The following is a 16,948-nucleotide window of genomic DNA, read 5'->3' as shown; positions in this document are numbered from 1 at the left end:
TTCCATATCGGGAACCTCCTTCAACAGTTTGAGTGCAGTTTCTCATTAACTTCTGATAAAGAAACATTCCTTCTTTCACTTGGGGTAAGGATGGTGTAACTATATGACCCGTATTACGGGACATTTCTGTATTTTCCAGTAATTTCGGACCTCTCCAATTTTTTTAACAATCATAAAAATTGTTCCCGTATTATAAAAAAAACCACTCGAATCTAGAATCAACTCGGTTGAAATCGTGGATAACGAATATTTTCATAACCTGTTGTAAGTATGGCTCTACGGAGCAGATTCACGACACCGGGTGCCAGAAAGGGAATGTGTGAGAGGCTCAATGGCGATTTTAGTTTCGGTCATGCATTTTTATCCTTTATGATAGTAGTGGTAATTGAAATAAGCCTCAGATTCCAAACATCGACGAAAAATTCTTCAGTTTAGTGTTCTTAGAAAACTACTGTAATGATGTGCTGACAGTTTTAGGCTTTGACCGAATGGCCCTAATGGAACCATTAGAGCAGAGACATGGATTGTATTTACCATTTTGGACAACTATGCATGATTCAGCTAAGGGAAGGGAGATGACGTTGGAAAATAGTCTACGCTCAGGCGCCTTGATAAGCCCTATTCACACACAAGAGGCTATAGTCTACGTTTTTAGCGTTTTTCTTTTCTTTTAAACCGAGCACAACTCAGGTGTATCACCATTTATGGGCAATTTACTACCTGTTGAAGTGTGCCGGAAGTGTAACTGCGTGTGTGCGTGCGCTGAGTGCGTATGTAGTGTTGTTTGATTTTTCAGAGCTGCCATCTGTATTTCAGAAGGTAAGTAAGCGATGTGTCATGATTGAATTACATTTGTACTGTTTATAGGTCTGTTGCTCTCTGTGGCGAGACTTTTTAAAGGGGAGATCGGCTCGCATTCGCGCCTTGAAGTTGGGATCCACAGAAAACCAACTTCAGCTGACCACCACTATGGCGATGGTGGGTTCGAGCCCGGGTCCTCGCGATGCAAGTCCGTCACTATGACCACCATAGCGGCTACGCTTTTAGCGCTACTTACTGCACATCAATCAAAAGGACAAGGGTCAGTTGCACCGCTCGTAAAACCTGTCAATTGCACCGGACTCCTCTCTTATCAGATGGGTTAGTTGCATGGGAGGGGGGTTAGATAAGATTCACCGAACCTTATCTCTATCTTATTCATAGTAAGTGGTGTTGGAACAAGTATGTACTAGACCAGACATCTTCAACCCGTTATTCGCGAGCAACACGGTGCTCTCTGAACCACCCAGAGTGCTCGATGCTCGTGTCCGATTCCGTGCTCGCGAGCACTTGATCAGCAATTCCAATTAAACATCTTGTACATATTGCATTCTCGGGGGGTGCGAGATATGGAATAAAAATATAACATGATGGCTGATTATATTTCTGAAAATTGAAATGAGTGCAAAAATTTAAATCATACCTATTATTTCGACACCTCTATTTTTTTACCCTTCTCCCTTAGAAATGTGTTGAGCGAAATTTCAATGTCCCCGATACGTTTCTTATATACAGTATGTAATTTGAAAGGATTTACAGAAAACGCGCACTTATAGGCAGAGGAAGATTGAGGTTGGTTGAGGCTGGATTGGATTGGATTTTGAATTTTTTGGCGCAAGGACCAATTTGGTCAAACTGCGCCAAAGCAAGACATAAAAATGAGAAAAATGTCCTTCTGTCATGTCAAAAAACTAAAACATATAAAACGGAACATGAAACGTAAAACAATGACATAAATTTTAAAAACTATAATTTGTCATAAAAACCAATGGCTTTGATGAATTTAAAAATGCGAGATGCATCGTTATTGTCATTTAAAATATCATGAAGTGAAAGATGACTATGACCAAAAGTGGTCGTAAAATGATGACGATGATGTGAACAAGTAAAAGCATGAGCAATGGTCAATGGACTTTGACAATGAGGGCACTCTGGTTGACTCTCTCGTAATAACAAATATGATTGTGTTAGGCGACTGTGTCCTATGCGCAACCGGGCAAGCAGAACTTCCTCCTTTCTGTTAGTTCTGCAGCTCGAACGCCAAAGGCCAAGTGTGGGCTTGATGGCATGAAGTTTATTATTTATCTGATGGTTCCAATGATCCTGCCAGCGGTGATGCATCACTTCCCGGAGGATTGAGAAGTGGTCACTGGCAGGTACCAAAAGGTTATTGTCAATGTTAGTTGTTGTTCGAGCTGCGGTGTCTGCTTTTTCGTTGCCCGGTATTCCTACATGACCTGGTACCCAGTATAATTTTACTGTGGTACCATGATGAATGAGGTAATGCAGTTCATGAAAAATGGCATGAATGAATGGATGAGTGTGAAACGTACAGGAACACAGTGCTTGTAACGCGCTGAGAGAGTCACTATAAATGATGCATCGTCGGTGGCGTTTGCGTCGTATATGACGTAGAGCCTGAAGGATTGCGTACAGCTCTGCCGAGTAAATAGAAAATATGTCGGGAAGTTTGAAAGATGTCTCCTCACAGCAGATGTAGGCACAACCGACATGCCCAGGGCTCTTAGAGCCGTCGGTATATATGGGAAAGTACCTGTTGTACCTACCCCTGTGCCTAAAGAATATCTGTCGATATATAACATCTGCTGTGGTGGCTCTAGGGTATAATGATAATGAAAGAGAGACATCTGGCAGAGACTGCTCCCATGGTGCCAGTTGCCAAGCAACTGGGGCCACACGACTGATGTCTAATTCTAGTTCTTCCACAAGTGCCCTCATACGAAGACCGTACGATGGAACACATGAAGGTCGAGCAGCAAAAAGTCTATGAAATGACGGATTGAAAATGACACGATGAAGTGGATGACCTGGTAAAGACTTCATTTTGATATGATATTTCAAAGAAAGTTGTTGGCGTCTTGATGTCAGTGATGGCTCGTTGCATTCGACATAGAGGCTTTCCATGGGAGAAGTTCGGAAAGCTCCAGAGGAAATGCGGAGAGCGAGATGATGAATTGGGTCGAGCAACTCCGAGGTGCTGACCCGTATACAATGGAACCGTAGTCGAGCTTTGATCTTATTAGAGCTTTATATAAGTGGAGGAGCGACTTACGGTCTGCTCCCCATGATGTAGAAGAGATGACCTTCAAGAGGTTCATCGTCTTCATGCAACGAGCTCTCAACTGTGAAATATGAGGTTTAAATGTAAGTTTCTTGTCAAATGTAATTCCGAGGAATTTTGTATTCTCTACAATAGGTATTTGACTATTATTTAAAAATAATTGTGGGTCATCATGAAGCTCACGACGCCGGCAAAAATGCACAGCGACGGTTTTGTCTGCGGAGAAAGAGAAGCCGTTATTATGAGCCCACTTGCTGATCTTGTTGAGTGCGGTTTGTAATTGTCTCTCGGCTGACCTCATATTCACTGATTGATATGATATCAACAGATCATCCACGTATAGTGCGCCAGTGACTGACAACGGGAGTTGGTTCAACACCCCGTTGAGTCTTAAAATAAAAAGTGTTACACTTAAAATGCTACCTTGAGGTACACCTTGTTCTTGGATTTGGGGAGCTGATAATGTGCTTCCGATCCGTACCTGGAAGATGCGTCGAGCGAGAAAGTTCTTAATGAAAATAGGCAAGTTGCCCCTCAAGCCGCAATTATAGAGGTCGGAAAGAATTCCGTGCCTCCAAGTACGATCGTAGGCCTTTTCTATATCGAAAAATATGGCTAGCATATGCTCCCTCTTTACGAATGCTTGTCTTATTGATGTCTCAAGGCGTAATAGATTGCATGTTGTGGACCTGAACCGTCTAAAGCCGCTTTGATGTTTAGATAAAATATTGTTAACCTCAAGGTAGTGCATAAGGCGATAGTTGACCATGCGTTCCATGAGCTTACATAAACAACTGGTCAAAGCAATAGGTCTGTAACTGTTCGGTTGTTGAGGATTTTTGCCAGGCTTCGGGAATGCAAGAACTATGGCTGCTCGCCAGGTGTCAGGAAATGAATGACTGAGCCAGATCCGATTAAATAAAATGAGTAAATGTGACAGTGATTCTGGTGAGAGATGCCGAATCATGGAATAATGAATAGCATCGGGCCCTACAGCTGAGTCAGGACTTCGCTGCAAGGCCGTCGTCAGTTCATGAAGGGTGAACAATGAGTTGTATCCCTCCGGTGTAAAAGGCCGGAAGGTGTACGATGTACGTTCGGCCGATGATTTAATGGGATGAAACGATGGGGGATAGTTCGCATCGCTGGAAACAGCGGCGAAATGGGCGGCGATGGTATCCGCAATACCCCTCACATCGCTGATGATAGTGCCATTGGTGTCTAAAATATTGATGGGATGAGACTGATAATGACCATTGATTTTTCGGATCCGGTCCCAAATGATTTTGGATGAAGTAGATGAATTTATTCCCGTGGTAAACGTTTGCCAAGACTCGCGTTGAGCCTGGCGCCTGGTTCTTCTCGCTATCGCCTTTGCTTTTAAAAATGCCAACTTGTTGTCATGGGTAGGATACCGCCGGAACCTACTCCATGCTTTCTTTTGTGATTTAATCGTGAGATTACATTCGTGGTTCCACCAAGGTTTAGGAAATTTAGGAAGTTTCGAGGAGACTTTAGGTATTGTTTCATTTGCTGCAGAGATGATACAACTGGTCACAAGGTCGACACAGTGGTCGACGTCGGGTTGCGAAACCATATCCTCCGTGATTTCTGCCTTGACCGTGAAGTCTGCCCATCGGGCGGCCACAAGCTTCCACCGAGGAGGACCCTCAGGTATGCTATGGCTTCGATCAAGGCACTTAACCACTAGAGGAAAATGATTGCTCCCGTGGAGGTCCGGATCAACCGACCAGGACCAGTTGGGCAAGAGTGAAGGTGAGCATAACGATAAATCTATTGCAGTGAAACTATTGTTTGGGGCATGAAAATGAGTGAAACTGCCATCATTCATGATGGCGAGGTCCATGTCTTCTAACAGCCGTTCAACCATCTCGCCACGTGGGGTGTTGCTGTTAGAACCCCATATCATGTTATGTGCATTGAAGTCTCCAAGAAGAAAAAATGGTGGAGGTAATTGATCAATCAGATCTTCTAGATCTCTCTGTAAGATGGTGTCATTTGGTGGCAAATAAATGGAACAGATGGTAATTCTTAGGCCTGTAGAGATTTCCACCGCGATGGCTTGCAGGTTCGTGCGCAGCGTTAGAACGCGCGACGACACGTAATGTGGAACCAGCAAAGCAACACCGCGGCAGGCTCTACTCCCGTCATCGTAATCAATACGGAACAGGGAATGTCGCCTGATGTTCCATGTCTCCGAGGGCTTCGTAAAAGTTTCCTGGAGGGCCACGCAAACAGGATGATAGTGATTGATCAAATCCTTGAGATCTTCATAGTTGGATCTAAGACCACGAATGTTCCATTGGATTATGTTGGCCATAAATTAGGTAGAAGTAGACGGTTCGAGGTCTTTAAATTTATTCCGGTCTAGTTTCCGGCGAGTAGTACCGGAATCTGATCTATTGTCAAGGTCCATGTCACCAATTGACTTGTCATCAATTAGTGACACATTCTTGAGGGTGGGACATTTTATTGCTCTCTGTATCGCTTTTCTTGAATATCCGGTCTTTTTGGATTTATTTCCAGAATTAATCTTGGGTTTAGTAACAGTAGGTTTTTTGAATGTGTGCACTGTTGCTTTTCCTGCCTCTTCTTCGGAGGTAGTGGACTCCCTCCGTAATCCAGCAGAGCAACAGCAGCCACAACTATTACACGGTTGGTTAGATGATGATGTTTGAGTTGATGTATCAGCTATTGGTTCAGTCTGAGTTGTTACGGATGCTTTGGTGACATTGTTAGTCATATTAGCTGATGATGGATTTGTTAGCATATTAGAGTATGATCTAGTACCTATTGGAGTTTGGTTAGAGGTTATACGACGGCGTGCTTCGATATATGAGATGTTATTGAGGACCTTGATCTTCTGGATCTCTTTTTCTTCATTCCATTTCGGACACTTTCTGTCAAATGCGGGGTGGTTGCCACCGCAATTGACGCACTTGAATGGTGAATTAGTGCAGTTGTCCGAAATGTGGTCCTTCTCACCGCATTTTGCGCAGGTGGGTTGACTGCGGCACGCCGTTCGTGAGTGGCCGTATTTTTGGCAGTTAAAGCATCGAACAGGGTTAGGAATGTATGGCCGGATTTTGAGGTTATAATAACCTATTTTGATATCTTTCGGCAATGTTGGTGATGAGAATGTGAGAATTATGTTTCGTGTGGGAGCTGGATTGCCATCTTTGCGGCTCATAATATGTTTGGCAGATGTTACGCCTTGAGACGCCAGCTCTTGTGTTAGTTCTTCTTCATCCATGTTAATTAAGTTAGTATCTGAAATGACACCACGTGAATAATTCAACGTGGGATGGATTTTGACTGTTATTGGAATGTCTCCGAGAGATGTGAGCTTTTGAATGAGTTCGGCTTGTTTGGATGTGTTAGTCTCGATGAGAAGGTCTCCTGAACGAAGGGCCTTCACCGATTTTAAGGTACCAACTGTGCCATAGAGAGCTTTATCTATTACAAATGGTGATACTTTGGCCAGCGGTTTTTCAGCATCTGAAGAGTGCAGAAAGAAAAATGAGACAGTTGATGAATTTGAAGCAGTTACATTGACATGTGTTTGGTTTGAAGCAGTTCTTTGACGTTTTGGTGCATTTTGATTTTTTCCCATATTTGAATGGGTATGGTTCCACTCCCACCCACCATGCCCACCATGGAGCCCTACAAGGGGACGCGCACACGTAACCGGTGAAGGTTAGTAGCAACGTCAGGTTAGGTGGGAGCTATACACCACCAAAGCAGGCGAGCAGACGCGTTCAAGATCCAAGATCGTCGTGAAGCAGCACCAACAAACCTCAACGACGTCCGGCAGGCCCGGCCCCTCTACCTGCCCAGTAGTGTAACCCCTTCAGCCACCGAGGCGACCACAGCCGATTGACCTGGACGGGGCTAATCCAAGCCTCCCGTTTCGGCTGAATCCGAGGCCAAAGCTAGCGCATCAGGCTAACCAGGATCCCCATCTCCAGCCTTACGGGTCTCCACGCACGGCAAACACGCAGGTAGACAGCGTCCCAGACAGAGCATACGCTAGAAGCAACGCCCCGTCTGGGAGGACCCCTCCCCGCCTAAGCGGGGTCCACAATGAGGGGTTGGACACAAGACATAAACATGTACAGGACAAAACAAGACGCAAGACAAGTACTGTAAGATGTGTAGAAAAAACATGTAATCTTGGCTATTGAAAGTGAAGGATATGAGCACAAAAAGCGATGACAATGACGTGTGATAGATTTGGCGTTACCCAGGGTGCACCACGAGGAGGCCTATCACATTACACCCCTTGGTTGAGGCTCCGGGCACAGAATAGTGTACACAAATAGTGTATTGGACCCCTTAAACTAGAGAAAGTGTAAAGTTTAGGTTTTGCGTTGCCCTTCAGAAGTCAGGTTCCAGTGCGAGCTTCCCGTTAAATACGCGTCTATTTATAGGCAGTTTCCATATACTTTTTCAGTTTTGTTTTGTTTTTTTTGCTCTTAGCGAATTGAGATACATTTTTCTTAAAACTTATAGTAAATGATGGTAATTTAATAGAAAGTTATTTTATTGAAATGCGAGCCAGCACATGTATTTAAATGGAATTTCAAAACTCTTATTTAGAACTATTTCCGTGTTCTGTTCTAGCTTTGGAAATGATTCCAAAGTGTTAACTAGCTTGTGCTAGTTAAAATAGAAATAGAGAATAGAGGGAATATTTAAAATTATTATTTTCAGATATATTTAAAATTTGATAGTTTGGAGTATTTTAATTTGTTTTGGATTTAATTATTTAGAACTGTAGGTCAGGCGCCGCTAGCAGGCGATAGTAACCGATATACTAGTACAGCAAACAAATAATTGAACAATAGGAACGTAAATAAGAATGGTTGTTTATGGATGGTAGACATGTTTCTTGAGGGTTTAAAGTAAGTGGCGTCATGTCGATGGAAGAAGCTTTGTCCAAGCGGTGGGAACATAGTCCCAATTAAAAAGAAATACAATCACAGACCGATGTAAATAGATGGGGCAATCGCCATTCATTAGGGAATCTTTTAGTTACCGTCACAACGCATCTGGTCGGTTGTACTTCAGGGGTGCCCTAGGCAAAAGGGATCGTCCGAGGAGTGTTTTCTTGGAGAGAAAGCGGGGAATCGAAGAAAATAAAGGGGACCAACGCGAATGAATAGACAAATTTCAAGATTGAGAATAGTTGACGGCCATTTAAGTAGAAGTAGAATCCCTTTATTTAGGGGGTGCAATTAAAGTATAACAGAGGATCTAAAATGCCGAGTGTTAGTCATGGGAAGCTTCGATGTAGGTTAAAGGTTAGGCCATGGCCGTTGGGGTTCTCGGGGTCCTGAAGGGAGAGTCGCTTGGACAAAGAAATTAGGGATGGATCGGCAATGGCCAATCTTATGAATAAACCTTCAAGAAACGAATAGAAACTTAGAGATGATGGGTAAAATATCAAATCAAATTAAATGGGTGGAGTTTTCCAAGGGACGGGGGACGTCCGTAATGAAATCTTAAAGGGATGAGAAAATCTGGATACGGGGGAATTGAGAATTGGAGAGTTAGAAATGCAGTAACGAAACTAGACTGAAAAAGAGATGACTTGAGAAGACGAGAGTTGTAATCAGAGGAATCGTTTCTTGGCTGCGATGAGTGTCTAAGGGGCTAAAGCTAAAGACTGGAGAAGGGTCTCACCTGGTGAGTGATGCATGGATTATATTCTCTCTCCCATAAGTGACATATAGTATAGGTACTTGTAATTAATTGTTTTGGGGGCGAACTGAGATGCAATGGAAAATCACGGGTCATATAATGTTCAGGGCCAAGAGCTTAATTGTTTTGGGGGCCAACCGAAGATTTTGTTAAGTATTTTTGAATGAAGTTGTATTAATATTTTTAATAATGATGGTAATATGACAATACAATTTGCATTAATTCAGTTAACTAGAGTGTAAATAAACTAATTAACTTCCAGCATCTCGTGTATGACTACTTTGTGTAAACTTTGCCTGGGTTATTATACTTTATATATACACAACGCAATTTGAAATCATTGAACGGCATTCGCTTACGTACTTACGAGAACGGCCTCAAACCCGAACGGGCTAACAAAAGCTAGGATTCCCCCTAGCTTTGGAAATGATTCCAAAGCTAGGGGGAAGACAGCTTTGAAAACACTTCTACTAGTCGCTACGCATTTGCGAAATGGGGTTTTTATCACTTTTGCTTGTGAAAACAGTAACCACAAATCAATCAATCAAGTTTATTATTTTGGCCGCTGGCCTTTAACAATTGGTGGCAAAAAAAAAGGATATTACATAACACGAAATTATATATGAAACACAAAGTGAAATAAGGAGAAAGAAGTAAAAGACAATATAAAAACGAAATGGAGAGAAAAATATTGTGCGATTAATGATTTGTGCAATTATGAGACTTGGCCACTCTTAGTATCGTAATTTGTGAGTCTATCGTGATCTTTGAAACCCAGGTTCAGAAGGGCAGAAAAGGAAAGCGTTAAGTGACTCCAAAAAAAACTCAAACAGAATGAGAGGTAGAAATGGATATTTAATTAGGATCTCTTTAATCTCGTTGCTGTTGAAAAAAACAAAATTACATTCCTTAAATAAAACTTCACATAGAAATCACATTATTAACATCCTTTTTTTTTTTTTGATTATGAGATCGCAGTATTACACGGGCAGGTGCACCTAATTAAAACAACACAATTAAATTCTCGATTGTCATTATTAATTCTCGGAAGTGGGGAGGATTCCAACCAAAAGGAACATCAAAGAATTACTACTTATCTAGATACCGTCACCCTTATTTCTTGACTGTTGACCCCGAAGTTACTTCGAGACACGCACAACACTGCTAGAACACTACGATGGATGACTTCGAGACACGCACAACACTGCTAGAACACGGCGATGGATGAAACGGAGGGTTGGTCGATCATTCCTGGCAGCAGGGCTATGGATTAGTAGATGGCGTACGCGATGGCTCGGTTGTCCTCCTTGGACGTCTCTCGATGGCGAACCAGGTTGTTCGGTATCATTATGAGTTCCCTTTCTTGCTGGTTTGGGGAAAGGTCTAATTCGTTTTTGTTTTTTTTCGATTTTATATTATCACGGCAATATGACGACGGACCGCCATGGATTCCACCAAGCCTGCCAGGCACAGCCACCCGCTTCTCTTGCTCCGTTCGTGCTAGTGCTTCGCTCCAACTGCCAGGAAAAACCGGTACTCATCGAGTATCCTACCTCGATTTCACGTGATCGGAGATACCCTATTGGTCGAGGTCCCCTGTACACGAGCTCTTCTCTAGGCATTCCCTGTACGAGATCACGTGCTTGGTTTGGGAGCGTCAGCTTGATGATGATGATTGGTACTTTTTCTGCCGATGAAGTTTTCATGAACGAACATGTTGAGGAATCTGCACGTACAGGGTGCTCTATGGCGTGTGTGTGGTACTATTCAGTACCATATATATATAATTTTTTTTTTTGTTGTTTCGATTATTTTTATATCTAATTTCAGCGAATAATTTCGACATTTCAACTCTTTAACACCAATATTTTTCCTATTTTGATTCATTTAGAACACATAAAAATTCGTCATATATATACACGTTTCAATTTTGAGGAATATTTAAAAAAAAAAACAAATTTTAATCTGTTGTGAGCTGCCCCGCGGTACTGCACAATATTGTTCCGGATAATTTTCTACAAGACTTCGAGATTGCAAAACAAGAAGCGGTTCGACGGACAAACACAGATTTACACGTATTTACAGGCTAATCAGAGAGGTAACAACTTTCTCTCTACGTTCAAACACATCTGACTGAATCTCCTTGTGCCTCTTTTAGCCTTTCTGAGCCTGCCATCTTGTGAGCGCCGCACTATTTATAACCCCGAGAGAAACGTCGAGAGATAGAACATTCCACAAAATTCTACTTTACAGTTTCCTAGTCAGCGCCGCCGCCACCAGACGGACTGCCTGAAGGGACGTTGAATCACTGGAGGGGGCGGGACTTTCTAGATTTTTCTCTACACGCCCTGCCAGTTCTCCACCAATCACAGCCATTTCCGCCAAACCGAAACCGGTATCAACCGATTTCGATATTTCTGAGAGCCATCGAACGAATCGTGCCATCTATCGTCGATAGTTCGTAACAATATAAACGAAACATATGAGAAATCACGTACAGTTTGGAGTTATTCACAAAGTTTTTATTTCAGTGCAGATGCACTAAATTTATATGTATTAAAGCGCGTAATGTAGTCGTTGAAATGCAAGATATTTTTGAGATTGAGAGGAGTAGAATCACCAAAGACAGTACTTCGTATTGCAGTATATTTATCGCAGGTTATGATGATGTGTCTCCAGGATTCATACTCCCCAAAAGTGCAATGTATGCAAGTTCGCGCGGGTGAAATCTGGTGTCTCAATCTCTCCAAAATTAGTACACCGCTCGCTGTGGAATCTCAACCGAATAAGTACTCTTTTTATGCGTAGATCAAGGTTAAAATTTAAGTATTAATCCAAAGCTATATTTGTTTTTAGATTTTTATAGAGAGGGGAAACGAACGGATTTGGTAATTCGAGCTAAAACATGTTTGGACATTTTGATCCTTGAGATTTAATATTATAAATGGTAGGTGGGATTTGGCGATTAGATTTGGCAGTTAGTTTCAAGTTTGAGGAAGGAAAAACCAGCGTTATCAAGAATATCCCAGAGAGAACAAACCCAATTATATTTAGAATCTGAGTTGTGCTTAGCTCTCTCGCCAAAACTGAGAAGACGTATCTTTCGGAGTCTCTTGCTCATTTTCAAAATGCGAAGCCAAAAATTTAAAATACGCTTTTTAATGATGATACTCAAGTTCAGCGCGAATCATGTAAGGTGGTATCAGTTTTGAGAGTGAAGAATCTTCGGGAAAAGGACCTAAACAAAGTGTCAACATCACTCTGGTATTTAACAGCCCAAACTTCAGCACCATACAATGCTGTTGAACTTATTAATGGTCGAAATAGCGTTACAGCTGTTTTCAAAGAGGAACTTCGACAGCTAGTCAGTTCTGACTATACAGCTTTACTGGCCGATGTTGCTTTTGAAACAAAGCGGAGCATTGCGGAGTGAAACATGCTTGTATAGTAGGGGTAGGCCTAAATAAGTGTACTGTGACACTGTCGAAATTTCTCTGTCAGCGAAATACCGATGTTCGCATTTTTTTCATATGTCCACCCCTTCTTCAAACCATATAATTCTAGTTTTTCCAAATTCAATTGAAGATCGAAATCAAGGCAGAATTGATGTAAAATGTGCAATTTATTGGACTACCCCCGAAGATAACTGTATCATAGGTGTAGAAAAGGCTATGAATTGCAGCGTGCTAGTCCAGATAAACCACTGGGATATCTGAAAAATTAAGTTTCTGAATTAATGGGGCCACACAGAGTGTAAATAAGGTCGGACTAAGGGTTTCTCCCTGAAAACACCTGCTTTTTTAGCCCCGCCTCGAATTTGTGACGTAATAGTAATCTTGGCCAATGAGAACCCCATGTTAAAATCCTATGTATAGCATCAAAGTGACGATATGTCCCGTATTTTCAACGAAGCCAACCTGAATTTCTGTTTTTCAAACCAACGGTTAAAATAATCTTCCCAACTCAGAAAATACATTTTACGATAATTACAACTTTCAATAAAAATATTCCTCATGTTTTTCTTTGATTCACTGCAATTTGCAGTAGGACTTCATTTCCCGCGATTGCTGACGTTTGGCATCATTATTGGCGATAATTGGACATGTCCTGTATTTAAAAAAAAATAAAAAGCACAATATCCCTTTTTTTTCCTCAACTAAATATGGTCAGCCTATATAGTACGGAATGACGCAGCCGGGCTGCATATTTCGCAATGAGGCTTTTCGAATAAACGTCATAATCATCATCACTCTGGGGGACATACACTGGATGATTCCCCATAGAGACAGGGCCGGACTTATGCAGGTGCAAAGGGTGCGGCCGCGCCGGGTCGCTAAATTTTTGGGGGCCACAAAAGGGGATAAATATGTTTTGATTACATTTTGACTTTAACTTCTTAACAAAGCAATGGCTTAAAATTATTCTAAGGTTGAGGGCCGGGGTAGATACAATCGGTCCCGCTTATGACGTTTTCCCGCTTAGTAGGACTTATTTTCGTGTTCCTAACTCTAACAAATTCTCATTAAGATTTCCCGTTTAAAGCGTTTTCTCGCTTACAACGCTTTTTCATGATGATTGTTTGAAAAACGTTATAAGCGGGATCCACTGTAATCGGTTTTCTAGCCCTGAGAGCCTGGGGGCGAACTCTCAATTCTTCACTGGGAAGCGGACACTTTTGTCCGTATTTACTGTGAAATTACATTTTTTTTACGACCACGAAGTAGTTTTACAGTCGTTCTCGGACACCAGTGTGAACCTGGTGGGCATCAGAGTACCCATGGACACACTTTGGGGTATTGGAAAGCTTCTGTTCAGAGGGCCGCAATTTTTTTTTCTTGCACCGGGTCGCAAAATACTTAAGCCAGGGCCGTCTTAAGAGCATCATGGGGTCCCCGGGCCAAATGATTTTTCTGAGGCCCTCCCGGAAAAATTCTCGAAAAATTCAACTAGTCATTTTTCTGAGGTTTCTGAGGCCCCTCTTCTCTTGAGGTGCCCGGGTGGGCCCATGCGTTAAGGCGGAACTGACTTAATCCCGCCCCTGCATATATAAGTTTAAGATGTTTTTAAATTAATTATGGGCCAATATAAATTACATCGAAGAACCGCAGCTTTAATCAAGCATTTTTTGAAGGAAAAACAGGCATATCGATAACTTATACGAATACAACGCCACAACAGGCAAATTGCCCAACGAGGTGGCTGACTTAAGAACATCATGGATCCCCGAGCCATTTTTTGGAGGCACTACCTACTACTGCTACACCACACATGCACCCCGCCCACACACACCCCTCCCCCCGCGGAACCCCCAACGAATCGGTACATGCGGGAATGTGCGTGTACGTGTAGTGAAACCTGACGTAAACTTTTTTTTTGTTTCTCTGTAATGCTTGTTATGTGTAGCGCTGCCATCTGCCACCAGTTTTTCTAACTATGAGTGAAGTGTTATGGTTGAATGATTTACCGTTGTAGGACTGTTGCTCTCTGTGGCGAGACTTTTTAACGGGGAGATCGGCTCGCATTTGCGCCTTGAAGTTGGGAACCACAGAAAACCAACTTCAGCCGACCACCACTGTGGGGTTCGAACCCGGATCCTCGCATCGCGAGTCCGTCACTATAACCGCTCGACCACCACAGCGGCAAAAAAAAATATCGGAACAACGAAAATTGCAGGAATGTCCCGTAATACGGGACACAAGTGGTCCACCAAATTTTTTCATTCAGTTTACTGATCCTTGTTTACAGAAAATTCCACAAACACTGCCCTCAGTTGGGTTCAAAAGTGTAATTATCTGGAGGTGGGTGGGTTTGAACCCACGTACCCTGAACTCTTACCAACCCACCACCATAACTTGAAGTTAAAAAAAAAATCGAAATTTCTAGCTCTCCCTTTAAAAAGGGGCCGTTCAAGTATTACGTAAGCAAATTTTTAGCCATTTTTGACCCCCTCTTGTCAGCAAAACGATGATCCCCTCCCCCCCTGTCAGGAAAATTTCGTCATCAGCTCTGCCCCCTCTGAATCCTAACTCATATTTTCATAAAGGGTGGCCGATGACGTAAGCATTATCCAAACCCCCTCCCCTCCTCCCTTGTCATCAAAAGTCAGCAAATCGGAAACCCCCTAACCCCCCCCCCTCGACGATGACGTAATACTTGAACGGCCCCAAAGAAGATACAACGATTCATTCCCATTTGTTTCTTTCATGAATCGCAAAGGAAGTCGCCATATTGGTTACCTTGTATTATATCCCTCAAAAGAAAAAAAGAAGGGAAATATCACGTGATCGAAAAAGCCTCATTATACGAGATTTTTTCCACGCAATCAGTCACGTTGCTTCAGCCTCTACGATATTTTCATTTTCACAGCAAAAGGCGGATCATGATTTCAAGTTTCAGACGGTAAAGTATATGACGGGGGTATCTTTGCAAGTTTCTCCTATTTATCAATGAATTTTTCGATAGCAAATCGACTAAAAATAAACATAAAATTATGTTACGGAACAAATATATCGTGCACGTTGATAATCGTGAACAGCTATGAAATGTTTTAATATCAGAAATTCGAAAGAGGATCTTGGTCTACAGATTCAGTCTGTTAGCGATTCAGTTATCAGAACCTCAGATTGTTAACCACCCTGAAGCAGCGTTTCTGAACCAATTTGACGGACCACTTGTATCCCGTATTACGGGACGTTCCTGTATTTTCGGTTGCGATTTTTTTTTTTTTATAAGTTAAATTTGTAATATGTGTACTAAGGTCAAGAATACACGGCGTTTTCATAATATATAAATTATATTACGATAGTTATGACGATAATTATTCAAATCAAATCATTTTCACGCATGCGTAAAAGATTTAAAATTAATTTTTTTGTAAAACATTACCACCATGATATCTTCATCTCGCATATTTTTCAGGATCAAAGTTTTTTTTCGCAATTTTAATAACAACTGAGCCTACTTTTGACAATATTTGTAATGATAATTGGCAATAATAATAATAAATAAATATAATATTTTTTATAATTGGCATTCCCAGTTTAACGTATTTTTCTCAATGAAATATGGTCATCTGGTCATTTGAATTTCATCCCCTACCAGCGTCATAAGGTGAAGTCTGTTTAGTGATGCGACTACATCGACTACGGACGAGAACATAACTGACACTTTAATAATAAACATCCAGCAGAGACATTTGTTGCCATAACAACCGAGCCGACATTCGAATGTCATACTGTTGCCAGTCCGCGACTCGTTATAATAATAATAAATTAATAACATCTTCCACAAAGTCAACTAGTCTAATGTATATGTGTGCATATAAATTGACATCATCATCATCATCTTGCCTCCTCCCCCAGACTTCCAAGTCTATCTCCGCCTACGTAGGGTGACCATACGTCCCGTATTTCCCGGGACAGTCCCGGTATTTTCTGTATTTTTGGCCGTCCCGACTTTTTGGCAAAAGTGTCCCGGTTTTTCCCGTATTTTACACGAAGTCTACTTAAATTTTTATTCTTTATTGAAGTCAAAGATTGAAATTACTTTTCAACTAATAAATTATATTATGATAATTACAACTATAAATGAAAATATTAATCTCCCACATTTGTCTTGGTGAACGTGTTTTTTTTTGTGAAATTCATTTTAATCCACTGCAATTTGTAGTAACGCTTCATTTCCCGCCATTATGATTTTTCAGTAGTTTTAACAATATTTGGCAACTATGCTCGGTTTTGGCGATAATTGGCGATGTCCCGTATTTTCCCGTATTTGGAATCTCAATATCCCGTATTTCTCTCGAGGAAATATGGTCAGCCTACGTGAAATACATTCTGGTTTATTGTGAGTTGTAGCAGTCCATCATTTCTCCCACCCTGCAGCAATTAGAAAATTGCACTTTTTTGACTAAATTTTGTGATATAACCCCCGTATTTTTTAGGATCGCAATCCCCCGACATTTTCCACGATGATGTTGAAGTCAAGCATGAAGGTACAATTTTTATTTGAACCTATATGGGGGGTGAGGGGAACTAATTCAACCAATGTTAATTGATGTTATTTTTTATTCAGTTCGAATTAATTTCACCAAGTCTGCTTGCG

Source organism: Pholcus phalangioides, unplaced genomic scaffold (assembly GCF_987345545.1).
Source record: "Pholcus phalangioides strain wild (caught in Gottingen) unplaced genomic scaffold, Ppha-v1.0 ptg000028l_1, whole genome shotgun sequence".
Taxonomy (NCBI): Eukaryota; Metazoa; Arthropoda; class Arachnida; order Araneae; family Pholcidae; genus Pholcus; species Pholcus phalangioides.
This window is presented reverse-complemented; position numbering follows the sequence as displayed.